Source organism: Zalophus californianus, chromosome X (assembly GCF_009762305.2).
Source record: "Zalophus californianus isolate mZalCal1 chromosome X, mZalCal1.pri.v2, whole genome shotgun sequence".
NCBI classification, from domain to species: Eukaryota; Metazoa; Chordata; class Mammalia; order Carnivora; family Otariidae; genus Zalophus; species Zalophus californianus.
In genome coordinates this window covers 105,394,614-105,398,782 of record NC_045612.1, presented here as the reverse complement: position 1 = coordinate 105,398,782, position 4,169 = coordinate 105,394,614, and the positions used below count along the sequence as shown (strand labels likewise).

The 4,169-nt window shown below is 38.5% G+C and overlaps 1 non-coding gene across 1 annotated transcript; it reads left to right on the top strand.

The window, feature by feature from the left end:
- Positions 1 to 2,973: 2,973 nt before the first annotated feature.
- LOC113931671 lies at positions 2,974 to 3,103 on the top strand. Its single transcript, XR_003522823.1, has one exon. It is a non-coding gene; the product is annotated as a small nucleolar RNA SNORA31 (small nucleolar RNA).
- The last annotated feature ends 1,066 nt before the right edge of the window (positions 3,104 to 4,169 follow it).

Sequence of the window (4,169 nt, the reverse complement as noted above, 5' to 3'; positions counted from 1 at the left end):
ACCACGTGAAGGCACAGAGACACACAGACACAGAAGGAAGATGGCCATGTGACAACAGAAACAGAGATTGGAGTGAGACATCTACAAGCTAAGAGGTGCCAAGGATTGCCAGCAAACACCAGAAGCTATTAGAGGCAAGGAAAGATTCTCCCCTACAGGTTTCAGAGAAAGCATAGCCCTGCCAACAGCTTGATTTTGAACATCTAGCCTCCAGAACTGTGAGAGAATAAATTTCTGTTGTTTTAAGCCACCAGTTTGTGGTACTTTGTCACAGCAGTCCCAGGAAATTAATACAGTCATCCCAATTAATGAGGACCTTGAATCTGAAGAAAATAAGTTAACATTCAGGGATCACTATTAGTTAGAATATCCTGGATTAAAATGTGGAGAAGCTAGAGGTGAGGACACCAGTTAAGAGGCTGTAAAAATAGGAGACATCGGAATTAATTGGGGCCTTGTTGCAAAAAGACTCAAGCCCATTTAGTGTTCTTGCTTTTTTTAATTGTTAGGTATTTTGCCAGTGATGAGCAGCCTCTGTACAACACCAGATTTTTTTTAAAATAAATGATTCCACGTTATTCTCTTTTAAGTTCTTATCTCTTATTATCATGTGTATTTTTTTCATGAAGTTTGTATCAACCTATGGATGATGTGTGAAATCTAAAATCTGGTAAAAATGGAAATTTGTGCAAAAGAGTAAGGCTGATGTCCGTTCTTTGACATAAGCTTGCCTCACTTCGAGGTGGTATATTACAATTAAAGTCTCACACCAAATACTGCCAAACATGCAAACAGTAACAAATCAACAGGGCCTGTCCTTAGAGTTTCATGAAGTACTGCCCCTCTGATGAGAAGTCTGCATGAAAGATTCACTTGAAGCCCATGAATTACATTTTAGCGGCCAGGTTCAGCTGACTTTGGGAATGCCACTGCAGAATCTTTGTTAACCGCAGGACACTTGGCTAAACAGAACCTTGGGGAGGGTTTCACCAGCCCATGCTGGGCCAGAGTTAACTGTTCATTTGTTTCTAACCAGTGTCTCTATATTGAAATACCATTCATTTCACCAAGGCAAAATAATTTCCAACAGCTAATATGTAAATTATTCAACTTTCTTGTGTTGCTCTTATGTGAGACAACTGAAGCCAAAGCAGGAGAGTGTACTTTAATTAGACTGGTCCAATGCTAATTAGCCACACCTGAAGTATGAATGCTTAATTAGGGCATTTCAAAGTTAACCAAGAGTATAGGATTAAATATCACTTTCTGTGCCAAGGTATTCAAGAGAAAACTAGAGACTATATGGCAGATCTGAGCTAAGGGTGTAAGAAAGTGGCTTTTTCTACCTGACCTTATTTCTCTGGCAATGGAGCAGAGAAACAGGCTTAAATTGAGATTTGATTGATCTAGGTAAAACTCAAAGCCTCATAGGCTCTGAGGTTTGCTACCAGTATGATAACCATCTGCCTGAATGTGTGTATGAGATCCTACCTGAAAGTCAGGGCTCCGTGTCCTGTGGAGCAGCCTTCCAGTTTCAACACGAGCCTATTGATAACTGTTGGGAGAGGTCATCAAGAGGATGTGTTGGTAGACGGTTGGACCGTGAGCTGGACCTAGGCAGAGGCGCCTCCCTCCCTCCCCTGTCTTCGGAATGTGCTTCCACTGGCCTGCCCCCCCACCTACCCACCAGGGGTGGTCTGCCTCTTTCTCCAGTCTCTTCCTGCCCTCTGTGTGGGGTAGCTGTTTCAGATTACACCCAGGAAGCTCCCATAGTTGTGAACTAACAGTAATGTACAAGCAAGAATCATTTTTGTATATTTTAAAATTATTGTCAGCGATTTCTGCCCTCTGTGTGTGTATATATGCATATAAATATAAAGTCTTCTGTGTTTGCTACAAAAGTTAGAAGTATTTGTGTTGGTATTCTTTGTGATCATATTTATCGAGATAACTATTCTGAACTTTCTTCTGGCTTCTACGACTGAAGATAGGAACCTTTTGAAAATACATAAAAATTCTATTTCATACCAGACATAACTTGAGATGTGATCATTTTATTAATTTATCTCTTCTACTACAGCATGCTGTAAAATTTCCATACTCCATTTAATTTCCAAAGGCATCTGTTCACATGTAAATAACTCCCAGGATACCTAACTTTCTTTGATGATTTACCACAATTTGAAACTGATTATTATACATTCTTAATTGTGAGACTTAGTTACATGAAAAAGATGGTTTGCCTGATTTTAATTCACGATTTGTATCACCTGTAATTCAACACAGAGCAGTGTCCTTTATCATATTTGATAAGACAGAGTGATTATTACTGGCTCTTAGCTTAGTAGACTGAATTTGAGAAACATCTTTAGATTTTGGGTGTTTGGTTTTAATTTGGGGATTTTAGGTAGGACCAAGTTACAGCAAAAATTCTTATGGGAATGATTTTAAGTTCCAGAAGGCAGAATCATATTTCTAAGAGACAGGAAATTATACCTGTAGCATGATGGACTCAGGGGAAGAGGCAGAGATGTTAAAGAGGCAATGGAGTATCATGGGGAAAAAAACCCTAAGAACTCAGAGTGAGAATTAGAAGACTATTGCTGCTATTTATTAACTGTTTAATTTTAGGCAATCCACTTAATTTTGAGACCCAGCCTCCTTTTATTTCAGGGTGGGGTAATCATACCTGGCCACGCTCCCAGGATTGTTGTGAAGTCCAGTGAGATAACATATGTAACATCAGTTCCATTCCCTTTTTACTGTTTCATCCATATTTTGAGCTCAACCTTCAATTCTTGCATTGATTACTCTGTTATTCTCCCTTATCTTGAAGGAAAGAGAAGTAGATTAACATACACTCTCACACACACACACACACACACACACACACACACACACTCAAACAAGGACTGATAATAGATTATGACCATCTTCCCTCAAGTACATTTACACTTTAAAATATTTTGCCTAATGCATCCATTTGACAGACCTGGAGCAGTTCCTGTCTGCTGCTGAGGTTTCCACTAGAGATGCAAGAAAAAAGTGTCCTTGCACTTTCTGTCTCATTGTGGCAGTCAAGATTGAATGGGGGAGTACAGGGAAAAACCAAAAGAATTTACACAAATCAGAAGTAACCTTGTCGACAATGAAATCTTGTTTTACTCCAAAGTATCTAAAATTTGAGTTTATTAGAAGTGTTGCAAAAGGAAAAAAATAAAAAATAAAATAAAAATAAAATAAAATATTTTGCTTAAATTGGGCAAGTCTATAGGGGCAGATTCCTCAAATTCTACCAGAAAGGGAGTTGGGTCTTTGGGGACAAGTGTGTGCCTCAAATCACACCGCCAAAGGAATCATGAACTCAAAAGCATTGTTCTCAGTTCTAGCATAATAGAAACCAGCCATTTTAATTTACAGTTATTTATGTGTTTTTTTTTTTCTTTCAAGATTTTATTTAAATTCAAGTTAGTTAACATATAGTGGAGTATTGGTTTCAGGGGTAGAATTTAGTGGTTCATCACTTGCTTATAACACCCAGTGTTCATCCCAACAAGTGCTCTCCTTAATGCCAATATTTATGTATTTATTTTAAAGCAATACTCAAAAGCCAAGATCTAAGAAAAATTCCATGGATATAGTATTCCAGGTATCGGCTAACTTTTTCTGTTAAGGACCATATAATAAGCACTTCAGGCTTTGTGGGCTATATGATTTCTGTCACAGCTGTGAAACTAAGCATTATAGCTCCAAAGTAGCCATGGACAATATATAAATGAGTGGACAAGGCTGTGTTCCATTAAAAGTTTACTTACAAAAACAGGCTATGAGCCGGAGTTGGCCCACAGGTCATAGTTTTCTGACACCTATAGTATTCCATCCACTCCTATATCCTTCCCTTTTTTCCTTATGACACAAAAAGTAGGTTTCATAGGAGAACTATTGAACACCATAACTTTATCTTTACTTCCCAGTTTGCATTTGGCCCTAAATAGTGTGTAGAATTTTCTTGGCCTTGTGTTCCATGTGCTTGGCCCCAAATGCAAGCATGATGACCACAAGCTGTCCTACAACCAAATAAAATAATGATCAGGGACAAACGTGAACAAATCTTTTCCTCGACTTCTATTAGCAAAAGCTCAGGACCTTCGATGCAAGGGTGGGAAATG